The sequence below is a fragment of the Papio anubis genome, chromosome X, assembly GCF_008728515.1.
Source record: "Papio anubis isolate 15944 chromosome X, Panubis1.0, whole genome shotgun sequence".
NCBI classification, from domain to species: Eukaryota; Metazoa; Chordata; class Mammalia; order Primates; family Cercopithecidae; genus Papio; species Papio anubis.
The window spans coordinates 86329110-86341602 of NC_044996.1; the positions used below are offsets into that span (position 1 = coordinate 86329110).

The 12493-nt window shown below is 39.6% G+C and overlaps 1 pseudogene; it reads left to right on the forward strand.

The window, feature by feature from the left end:
* Positions 1-317: 317 nt before the first annotated feature.
* On the forward strand, positions 318-2524 carry LOC101014169 (annotated as a pseudogene).
* Positions 2525-12493: the final 9969 nt, after the last annotated feature.

Consider the following 12493-nt stretch of genomic DNA (forward strand, 5'->3'; position numbering starts at 1 on the left):
ATAAACCTCTAGTGAAACTGACAAAGATTAAGACAGAGACAGTATATCCAAATATTAGGAATAAAGTAGAGAGTATCTCTATAGAACCTGCAACTATTAAAAAGATAATAAGGAATACTATTTTAAAAGTTACACTTGAAAATTTGACAAGAAAAAAGGACCAATTTCTTAAAAATCTCAAACTTCCAAAACTCAATGAAGATGAAATGTGCAATCTGGATATTTCTATAATTATTAACAAAAATTAATTTAAAAGCTCCTGAATGAAAAATCTATAGGACCAGATGTTTTCACTAGATAATTCTTACAAACATTTAAAGTATAATTAACACTGATTTTACACAAACTCTTCCAGAAAATAGAAAACACTACTCAATTCATCTTATAAAGCTAGTATTACTTTAAAACCAAAATCAGTCAAAGACAGTGCAAACCAAGAAAAGCATAGACCAGCATCTTGTAAACTTAGATGTGGAGGTCTTCATTTGAATTTAAGTAAATCTAATCCAACAGTCTATATTGTAGTTCGTTCAGGTTGCTATAACAAAGTACTATAAACTAGGTAGTTTATAAATAATACAAATTTATTTTTCATAGCTCTGGACACTGGGAAGTCCAACATCAAGTTAACAGCAGATTCATTGTCTGGTGACGGCCTATTTTCTGACTGACAGATGGCACATGGTTGAAGAAGATAGCTAGCTTCCTGGGGTTTTTTATGAGGGCACTAATCCCAACAATGAGGGTTTTGCCTTCATGATCTAATCACCTTCCAAAATTCCCCACCTCTTAATGGTCTCACCTTGGTGACTAGATTTCAACATATGAATGTTGGAGGGACACAAACATTCAGACCATAGCAGTCTATAAAAAAGAATAATACACCATAAAAGTGTAAGAGTTAGTCTATCTATGTCTGCAGGGTTCTTTCAATATTTAAAAAGCAGTTTTGCTGGACTGAGCTGGTTGCCTTCTGTTATTGTGGCGGTGACTCACTTCATCCGAACTTCTTGATACTTTTGCTTCTGGAGGTCATATTTCTCTAAGATCTTCCAGAAAAAAAGTCTTAAAGCCACCTTAGCCTTTTTTCCAGTCCAACTCTTAAATTTTTTCCTCCTCTTCCCCAATAATGACATGAGTGTGGATCCAGCTTGTCCACAAAGCCTGCCTTGCTCCGAAGCATCCGACTATAAAGACTCTTCACCTACACCTGTAATTTGTGGGCCTGAAGAAAACTATCCATCCTTGCTAATGTCTTCTGCTAAGATGCCTCACACAGAGACTGTCTCTCCTCTTCCTTCCTCCATGGATCTGCTTATTCAGGACAGCCCTGATTCTTCCACCAGTCCTAAAGGCAAACAACCCACTTCTGCAGAGAAGAGTGCCACAAAAAAGGAAAACAAGGTCCCGGTCAAGAAACAGAAGACCAGAACTGTGTTCTCTTCCAACCAGCTGTGTGTACTCAATGATAGATTTCAGAGACAGAAATACTTCAGCCTCCAGCAGATGCAAGAACTTTCCAACATCCTGAACCTCAGCTACAAAGGTGAAGACCTGGTTCCAGAACCAGAGAACAAAATCTAAGAGGTCACAGAGAAACAACTGGCCAAAGAATAGCAAAGGTGTGATTCAGAAGGCTTCAGCACCTACCTATCCCAGTCTCGACTCTTCCTACCACCAGGGATGCCTGGTGGACGTGACTGGAAACCTTCCAATGTGGAGCAACCAAACCTAGAGCAATTCAACCTGGAGTACCAGATCCAGAACATCCAGTCCTGGAGCAACCACTCCTGGAACACTCAGACCTGGTGCACCCAGTCCTGGAACAATCAGGCCTGAAACAGTTTCTTCTATAACTATGGAGAGGAATCTCTGCAGTCCTGCATGCAGTTCTAGCCAAATTTTCCTGACTTGGAGGTTTCCTTGGAAACTGCTGGGGAAAGCCATAATGTAGTACAGCAGACCACTAGGTATTTTAGTACTCCACAATTCATAGATTTATTCCTGAAGTACTCCACAAACATGCAACCTTAAGATGTGTGAAGATGAGTGAAGTCGACATTACTCAGTTTCAGTCTGGGCACTGGCTGAATCCTTCCTCTCCCCTCCCTTTCCTCATAGGATTTCTGTTGTTTGGAAACCACGTGTTCTGGTTTCCATTATGCCTACCCAGTCAATTTGATGGAGGGTGGGGAATGCTTGGAGCCTAATCAGAGAGGTTTCTTTCTTTTTTCCTATTAGATCTTCCTGGAGAAAAGACATTTTAATAACCTTGGCTGCTAAGGACAACATGATAGAAGCTGTCTCTGGCTATAGATAAGTAGATCTAATACCAGTTTGGATATCTTTAGGGTTTAGAATCTAACCTCAAGAATAAGAAACAAAAGTACAAATTGGTGTGATGAAGGTATATTCCTATTGTTTGGGATTGGGCTTTACTTATTTTTAGAAAAAAAATATTGAGTCCAGGTGTGGTGGCTCATGCCTGTGATCCCAGCACTTTGGGAGGCCAAGTCAGGCAGATCACCTCAGGTTAGGAGTTCAATACCAGTCTGGCCAACATGATGAAACCCTGTCTCTACTAAAACATAAAAATTAGCCTGGTATGGTCTCAGGAGCCTGTAATCCCAGCTACTCGGGAGACTGAGGCAGGAGAATCACTTGACCCCAGGAGGTGGAGGTTACAGTGAGTCGAGATAGAGTCACAGCAATCCAGCCTGGGTGACAGAGCCAGATTCTGTCTCAAAAAAATAAAATAAAATAAAAACTCTATTGAGGTGAAGGGTGAAGGACTGAGGTGAAGGGTGAAGAGTTAAGCTGTAACACACTTCGTTGACTTCCTCAGCCCTTTATGGCTCTGTTTTACTATACTCCCTATTTTGTTGGTTATGCTAATATTTGTGGAAAGAAGTCTTGTATTTGCTGCGTTATAATGATATCAATACTACTTTGGCTGGTTTAAGTACAAATGAATAAAACAACCATTTTTTCTTTAAAAATATTTAAAAAGCAACAAATGTAATATCAATGGGCTAAAGAAGAAAAACTGTATGATCATATTAACTGATAGAGAAATAACATTCAACAAAACTCAGTAACCATTAATAATAAAAACTCTCGGCAAACTAGGAATACAGGGAAATCTGATACAGAGTGTCTACATTATACCTAAGGTTGGCATGATATTTAATAATTAAAGACTGAATGCTTTCCCATGAAATTGGGAACAAATCAAGAATGTTCACTCCCTGTAATCCCAGCACTTTGGGAGGCCGAGGCAGGCAGATCACAAGGTCAGGAGTTCGAGACCAGCCTGACCAATATGGTGAAACCCCATCTCTACTAAAAATACAAAAATTACCCGGGCATGGTGTTGGGTGCCTGTAGTCCCAGCTACTCAGGAGGCTGAGGCAGGAGAATCCTTGAACCCGGGAGGCGGAGGTTGCAGTGAGCCGAGATTGCATCACTGCACCCCAGCCTGGGCAACAGAGAGAGACTCTGTCTCAAAAAAAAAAAAAAAAAAAAAAAAAGAGAAATATATATATATATATATATATAAAATAAAAAAGAATGTTTACTCTTATCTCTCTTTTTGTTGTTGTTGTTGTTGTTGTTGTTGAGACAGAGTCTTGCTTTGTCACTCAGGTGGGAGCGCAGTGGTGTGATCTCAGCTCACTGCAACCTCCATCTCCCTAGTTCAAGCCATTCTCCTGCCTCAGTCTCCTGAGTAACTGAGATTACAGGCATGTGCCACCATACCCAGCCAATTTTTGTATTTTTAGTAGAGATGAGGTTTCACCATGTTGGCCAGGATGGTCTCGATCTCCTGACCTTGTGATCTGCCTGCCTTGGCCTCCCAAAGTACTGTGATTACACACATCAGCCACTGCGCCTGGCCCTTATCACTCTTGTTTCTAGCCATCACAATAAAGCAAAAGAGGAAACAAAAGAAAACAGATTGTGAAGGGAGAAGTAAAATTGTCCCTATTTACATGTGAAATAATGATGTACGTAGGAAATATCAAGAGATATACAAAAAACTTATTAGAACTAATATGGGAACTCATCAAGGTCACAGGACACAACAACACACAAAAATCATTTGCATTTTTATATAGTAATAATGACCATGTGGAAATCAAAATTTAAAACACAATATAATGTACAATCACTCAAAGAAAATATTTAGTTATACATACAAGAAAACATGTATAGTTCTGTAGGCTAAAAATTACCAATGCTAATGAGAGAAAACAATGAAGATCTGAATAAATAGAAAGCCATTTGTATTAGTCCACACTCGCATTGCTATAAAGAACTACCTGAGACTGGATAATTTATTTTAAAAAAGAGGTTTAATTGGCTCATGATTCCACAGACTGTACAGGAAGCATATCTGAGGAGGCCTCAGGAAATTGACAATCATGGCAAAAGGTGAAGAGGAAGGAAGCACATCTTACAAGGCCAAAGAAGGATGAAGAAAGGGTGAAGGGGGAGGTGCTACACACTTTTAAACAACTAGATCTTGTGAGAACTCACTCACTATGACAAGAACAGCAAGGGGGAAGTTTTCCCCCAGGATCCAATCACCCCCTACAAGGCCCCTTATCTAACATTAGGGATTACAATTTGACATGAGATTTGGGTGGGGACATAAATTCAAACTGTATCATTCTGCCCTGGATCCTCTCAAATCTCATATACTTCTCACATTGTAAAATACAATAATCCCTTCTCAACAGTCCCCCAAGTCTTAACTCATTTCAAGATTAACTCAAAAGTCCATAGTGCAAAGTCTCATTTGAGACAAGGCAAATCCCTTTCACCTACGTGAAAGTCTGTAAAATCAAAAACAAGTTAGTTATTTCCAAGATACAGTCAGGTACAGGCATTGGGTAAATACAATTATTCTAAAAGGGAGAAATCAGGCAAAACAAAGAGACTACAGGCCCCATGCAAGTCCACAACCCAGCAGGGCAGTCATTAAATCTTAAAACTCCAAAATAACCTCTTTTGACTCCATGTCTCAAATCCAGGCCACACTGATGCAAGGGTTGGGCTCCCAAGGCTCAGAGCACACATTCCCCTGTGGCTCTGCAGGGTACAGCTCCCTCAGCTGCTTTCATGGGCTGGCATTGAGTCCCTGTAGCTTTTTAAGGTGCATGGTGGAAGCTGTCAGTGGATCTACCATTCTGGGGTCTGGAGGATGGTGGCTGTCTTCTCACAGCTCCACTATGCAGTGCCCCAGTGGAGACTTTGTGTAGGGGATCCACCCCACATTTCCCCTCCTCACTGCCCTACTAGAGGTTCTCCATGAGGTCTCTGCTCCTGCAGCAGACTTCTGAATGGACATCTAGGTGTTTCCATACATCCTCCAAAATCTAGGTGGAGACTCCCAAGCCTCAACTCTGTCCTTATGTGCACCTGGAGGCCTAACACCATGTTGAAACTGTCAAGACTTACAGCTTGCACTCTGTGGAGCAGTGGTCTGAGACATGTCTCGGGCCACTTTTAGTCATAACTGGAGCTGGAGTGACTAAGATGCAGGGTGCAGTGTCCCAAGGTTGAGCAGGGCAGCGGGCTCTGAGCCTGGCCATGAAACTATTCTTCCCTTCTAGGCCAGGCCTGTGATGAGAGGGGTTGCCACAATGGTCTCTGAAATGCCTTCAAGGCATTTTCCCCATTGTCTTAGCTATTAACATTCAGCTCCTCTTAATTTATGCAAATTTCTGCAGCTGGCTTGAATTTCTCCCAAGAAAATCAAATTTTTTTTCTACCACATGGTCAGGCTGAACATTTTCTAAACTTTTATGTTCTGCTTCCCTTTCAAATATAAGTTCCAGTTTCAGATCATCTCTTTGCTCATGCATATGACCATACGGTGTTAGAAGCAGTCTGGCGACATTCTGAACACTTTGCTGCTTAGAAATTTCTTCCATCAGATACCCTAAATCATCACTGTCAAGTTCAAAGTTCCACAGATCCCTAGAGCAGGGGCACAATATTGTCAGTCTCTTTGCTAAAGCATAGCAAGAATGACCTTTTTTCTAGTCCTCAATAAGTTCCTCATCTCCATCTGAAACATCCTGAGCCTGGGCTTTATTGTCTATATCACTATCAGTATTTTGGTCACAACCATTCAACAAATCTCTAAGAAGTTCCAAACTTTCCCTCAACTTGCTGTCTTCTATTGAGCTCTACAAACTGTTCCAACCTCTGCCCATTGCCCAGTTCTAAAGTTACTTACAGATTTTCAGGTATCTTTATAGCAATGCCCCACTCCTAGGTACCAATTTTCTGTATTAGTCTATTCTCTCATTGTTATAAAGAAATACCTGAGACTGGGTAATTTGCAAAGAAAGGAAGTTTAATTGGCTCATGGTTCTTCAGACTGTACAGGAAGCATGGCTGGGGAGGCCTCAGGAAATTTACAATGATGGTGGAAGGCAAAGAAAAAGGAAGCATGTTTTACAAGGCTAGAGCAGGAGGAAAAGAGGGTGAAGTGGGAGATGTTACATACTTTTAAACAACCAGATCTCATGAAAACTCACTCACTATCATGATAACAGCAAGGGGGAAATGCACTCCTATGATCCACTCACCTCTCACCAGGCCCCTCCTCGAACACTGGGGATTACAATTCAACATGAGATTTGGGCGAGGACACAAATCCAAACCATATCAGCATTCTACGTCCATAGATTGGAAGACTAAACATTCTTAATATGGCAATACTATTCAAATTGAGCTAGAAATTCAACACAATTCCTAACAGAACCCCAGCTAAGTTATTTGTAGAAATTGACAAGCTGATCCTAAAATTCATATGTAAATTCAAAGAAACCAAAATAACCAAAACAATTTTTAAAAAGAAGAGCAATAATGGAATACTAGTACTTCTTAATTTCGAATTTTACTACACAGCTACTGTAGTCAATGCAGTGTGCTACCTGCATAAGGACAGACATATAAAATTTTTAGTTCTGAAATAAACCTTCATATTTACAGTCAATGATTTTCAACAAAAATGCCAAGACAGTTCAATTGGGAAAGAATAATCTTTAAAAAACAGTGCTAGGACAATTGGATAAACACACATAAAAAATAAAGTTGAACCCCCTACTTCGCACTATATATAATGATTAACTCAAAATTGGTAAAATGTAAGAGCTGAAACTATAGCACTCTTAGAATAAAATATTAGGAGTAAATCTTTGTAACCTTCTATGAAGCAATGATTTCTTAGATATGACACTATAGGCAAAAGGAACAAAAGAAAAAATAGGTAAACCGGACATCATCAAAGTTAAAACCTTTGTGCTTCAAAGGATGCTATCAAGAAAGTAGAAAGGCAACACATAGAATGTAAAAATACATTTGTAAAACATACATCTAATAGGGGACTTAAATCTAAAATATATAAAGAAAATTTTAACATCAACAATAAAAAACAACATAAGTAGGTAAAGGATCTATATAGACATTTCTCCAAAGAAAATATTTAAATAGCCAATAAACATATGGAAAGTTTCCCAACATTATTTTTTATTAGGGTAGCGAAAATTAAAACCACAGTGAGATAACACTTTACACCCACTGGAATAGTATCTTAGTTAATTTTGTGTTGCTATGAAAGAATACCTGAGACTGGGTAATTTATGAAGAAAAGAGATTTATTTTGCTCACAGTTCTACAGGCTGAGAAGTTCAAGGGCACAGCCCTGGTTTCTGATGAGGGCTTTTTTGCTGCATCACAACATGGCAAAGAGGGTCAAAGGGGAAGCAGGCACTTGTGAAGACAGGAAAATCTGAGGGACATCCTGACTTTATAATAATCTACTCTCACGGTAACTAATCCATTCCTACAAGAACTAATCCAGTCTTGCAAGAGTAAGAACCCACTGCTACGAGAATATCACCAAGCCATCCATGAGGAATCAGTTTCAATTACCCAAATACTACTTACCAGGCCCCACCTCCCAACATCACCACACTGGGAATCAAATTTCAGCATGAACTTTCCTAGGGACAAACAAACTATATCCAAACAATAGCAGATGGCTACAATTTTAAAATGATAAAAATAAATGTTAGCAAGAATGTATACAAATTGAAATTCTAAAACATTGCATCCAAGATTGTAAAATGGTGCAGCTGCTTTTGAAGACTGACAGTTTCTCAAAACATTAAACAGAGTTATCATACAGATCATATAGATATAGATAGTTCTATTTCTAAGTATTTACTCAAGGTAATTTTGAATGTATGTTTACACAAAAACTTCTTCATGAAAAATACAGTAGCATTGCTCATACAGCCAAAAAGAGAAACAGATATTTACCAATTGATGAATAGGTAAATAAAATGTAGTATATCCATACAATGGAATATTATTCAGCTTTAAAAACAACAAAATACTGACACGTGTTACAATATGGATGAAACTTGAAAATACTATGCTAAGTGAAAGAAGCCAGACAAAAATCATTAAATATTGCATGATTCCATTTATATGAAATGTCTAGAAAAGGCAAATTTATAGAGGAAGAGAGTAGATTAGTGGTTTTCTTGGGGTGAAGTGATATGGAGGAGTAGGATTGGCAGTGGTTTCTCACACAAATGATTCATAGTTTGTTTTGGGAATAATAAAAATATTCTAAAATTGATTTTGGTTATGGATGCATAATAGGTACCAAAAGCTATTAAATTGTACATGTCAGGCCGGGCGCTGTGATTCATGCCTGTAATCCTAGCTCTTTGGGAGGCCAAGGTGGGTGGATCACCTGAGGTCAAGAGTTCTCGACTAGCCTGGCCAACATGGCAAAACTTCATCTCTACTAAAAGTACAAAAATTAGCCAGGCATGGTGGCATGCTCCTGTAATCCCAGCTATTCAGGAGACTGAGGCAGGAGAATCGCTTGAACCCAGGAGGCAGAGGTTGCAGTGAGCTGGGATCATGCCACTGCACTCCATCCTGGGCGATAAGAGCAAAACTGTGTCTCAAAAAAAAAAAAAAAATTGTACATGTCAAATGGGTGATTGTGTAAAACAAATTATATTTCAATAAAATTGTTTTAAAGAAACTAAACATGGTACTACCATAGACACAGCAATTGCACTCTTGGGCATTTATTTAGAGAAATGAAACATGTTCACACACACAAAAAAATGAACACATTAATTAGACACAAATGTGAATAGCAGCTTTCTTTGTAATATCCAAGAATCGGACTCAACCCAGGTCCTTCAATGGGTGAATGGTTAAACAAACTGTGGTACATCCATACCATGTAATACTACTCAGCAATAAAAATGAACAAATGACTGATACATGAATTGCCTATCCTGGACATTTTATTTAACTAGAAACATGCAATATGCAATCCTTTTTGTCTGGCTTCTTTCACTTAGCATATTTTCAAGGCTCATCCGTATTGTAACATATATCAGCACTTTGTTCTGTTTATGGCTAAATAATATTCCATTGTATATATATATAACACATTTTGCTTATCCATTCATTAATTTATTTACACTTGTTTTTACTTTTGGCTGTATGAATAATGCTTCTGTACTATTTGTTAATAACATATCTCCAGGTAATTATACTGAATTTAAAAATTAAAACCAAAATGTTACATATTGTATAATTCCATTTATTTAATATTTTTAAAACAAATATTTAGAATGAGAACAGATTAATAGTTGCCAGTTGTTTGGGACAGAGACCAGAGGGAGGTGGGTGTGGTTATTAAAGAGTAACGTGAGTAATTCTTCTTATAGAACTGTTCTGTATCTTGACTGTGGGGGTGCACACACAAACTTACATATGTGGTAAAATTTTATAACACTAAGTACACACATACAAATAAGGCTAAATAAAATGGTGAAGTCTGAATAAGATCTGCGGATTGTATCAATGTCAATATTTTGGTATCAGCAATGGGTCTGATTTCTTGAGAGATAGCACTGTCATGTCTAGTCCTGGCCCTCTGATTGAATCTCCTTAATTTATGGGACTTTATGCTTCCTTAAAGGGCCAGTGTGGAGGGGGTGAGGGCAGGTCAAAAGAGTGTCTCTGGTCAGCATCAAATAGCTTTCCTGTGCTTTGTTATTTGTTTGTTTGCTATGGAAGATGCATTGTTTTGAACATTGTACCTGTCTGGCATCAATGGGCTCTGCTGACTGACCCTTTTGGCTTTGAATCCTTGGGTGAAAGTAAACACAGCCTTTAGCTCTGGGATGAAGCTGGAGGCTTTGAGGGATGAGTTGCCTTATGTTTGTAATTACTCAACCAGACAGCTTTTCCTGCCCTCTTCTACAAGTAATCAGTAGGGAGCATAATTTTCCAAATCTTTTTCATGGCTCTGCATACACTACCTGGTACGTGCTCCTCTACTGCCGCCTGTGTTCTTGGAAGGAATTCCATTTAGAGAAGAGTTAGCCAAAGTGGATCCACAATGCCCTACCTTCAGGTACATCGAGTTGTGTCAGCCACCTCACTTTACCCTTCTGAGTCCCCAAGGGGAATTTACTTATCCAAGTCTACTTCTTCTCTTCCTCCTCTTCCTCTTCAGTGATAGTCAGAATGGTTCTTGGATCGCAACAAGGCCATGTGTGTTGACACAGGCCAAGGCAGACCACATGAATGCCAACAACCTCAAAAACATTTAGATGGCTGGATACATTTTGTATCTCAATACTCAACCCTCAACTACCTCAATAGGAATGGAAAGAAAGTATATACAATAAGTCACATTCAGGGTAAGGTCATCTGAAAAACATGTCCTTTGACTAATTCCACTGCATTCTTCAAATCTGTCAAAAGACTGATTTAATTTTAATGAAACATGTGCTGGGCCCCTGCTATTTGCAAAGTCCTGCCATAGACACCGTGGAGGATAAGAAAAAAAACTAGTTTGTATTCTTAAGGCACAAGCAGTTGCAAAAGCTAAAATTAAACTCAAATTAAGGAAGAAATCAAATATATGACTAAAAGAAAATATTCTGAATGCTTAAACCCATGCATCTGTGTGCATACACATACACCATAAACAAAGTTGACAAATGGGAGGAAGGGTATATTTAAATTATCTTTAACAAAGGATATATTTCATGAATTATATAAATAATTATTTTAAATCATAAAGAAAAATCAATTCCTCAATTTAAAAAAAGGCAAAGAACATGGAAAGGCAATTCAAATGAGAACAAACACGAGTAATCAGTACCCATGAGAAAAAGTCATTTATATTTAAAAAAATTTTTTTAATTTAAATATTTAACCTGTTAATTCAGCACCTAATAACATAAAAGAAGATTGTTAGAATTAACCACATGGAAATACAAATTAATACAACTTTTTGATGTATAAATTAACACAACAGTTTGGCCATACACATTAAAACTTTAGGTAGGTTGCAAGCAAGATGGCCAAATAGGAACATCTCCAGTCTGCAGCTCCCAGCAAGGTCAATGCAGAAGGTGGGTGACATCTGCATTTCCAACTAAGGTACTCAGCTCATCCATAGGGAATGGTTAGACAATGGTTGCAGACATGGAGGGTGAGCTGAAGCAGAGTGGGGCATTACCTCACCCGAGAAGCACAAGGGGTTAGTGAACTCCTTCCCTAGACAAGGAAAGCCTTGAAAGACTGTGACTTGAGGAACGATGCTCTCTGACCCAGATACTACGTTTTTCCCATGGTCATCGCAACTGGCAGACCAGGAGATTCCCCCTGGTGCCTATGCACCAGGGTACTGATTTTCAAGCACAAAACTGGGTGGCCATTTGGGCAGACATTGAGCTAGCTGCAGGAGTTTTTTTTCATACCCCAGTGGTGTCTGGAATGCCAGTGAGACAGAACCATTCACTCCCCTGGAAAGGAGGCTGAGGCCAGGAAGCCAAGTGATCCAGCTTAGTGGATCCTACCCCCATGGAGCCCAGCAAGCTAAGATCCACTGGCTTGTAATTCTTGCTGCCAGCACAGCAGTCTGAAGTCAACCTGGGAGGCTCAAGCTTGGTGGGAGGAGGGGAATCTGCTGTTACTGAGGCTTGTGTCAGTGGTTTTCCCCTCACAGTGTAAACAAAGCCACAGAGAAGTTCCAACTGGCACAGCCCTCCACAGCTCAGAAAACCCTCTGAAGCCAGATTGCCTCTCTAGATTCCTCTTCTCTGGGCAGGGCATCTCTGAAAAATAAGACAACAGCCCCAGTCAGGACTTATAGATAAAACACCCAACTCCCTAGGACAGAGCACCTGGGGGAAGGGGCAGCTGTGGGCGCAGCTTCAGCACACTTAAACATTTCTGTATGCCAGCACTGAAGAGAGCAGCGGATCTCCCAGCACAGTGCTCCAGCTCTGCTAAGGGACAGACTGGCTCCTCAAGTGGATCCCTGACCTCTGTGCCTCCTGACTGGGAGACACCTCCAAGCAGGTGTTGACAGACACCACATACAGGAGAGCTCCAGCTGGTATCTGGCAGGTGCCCCTCT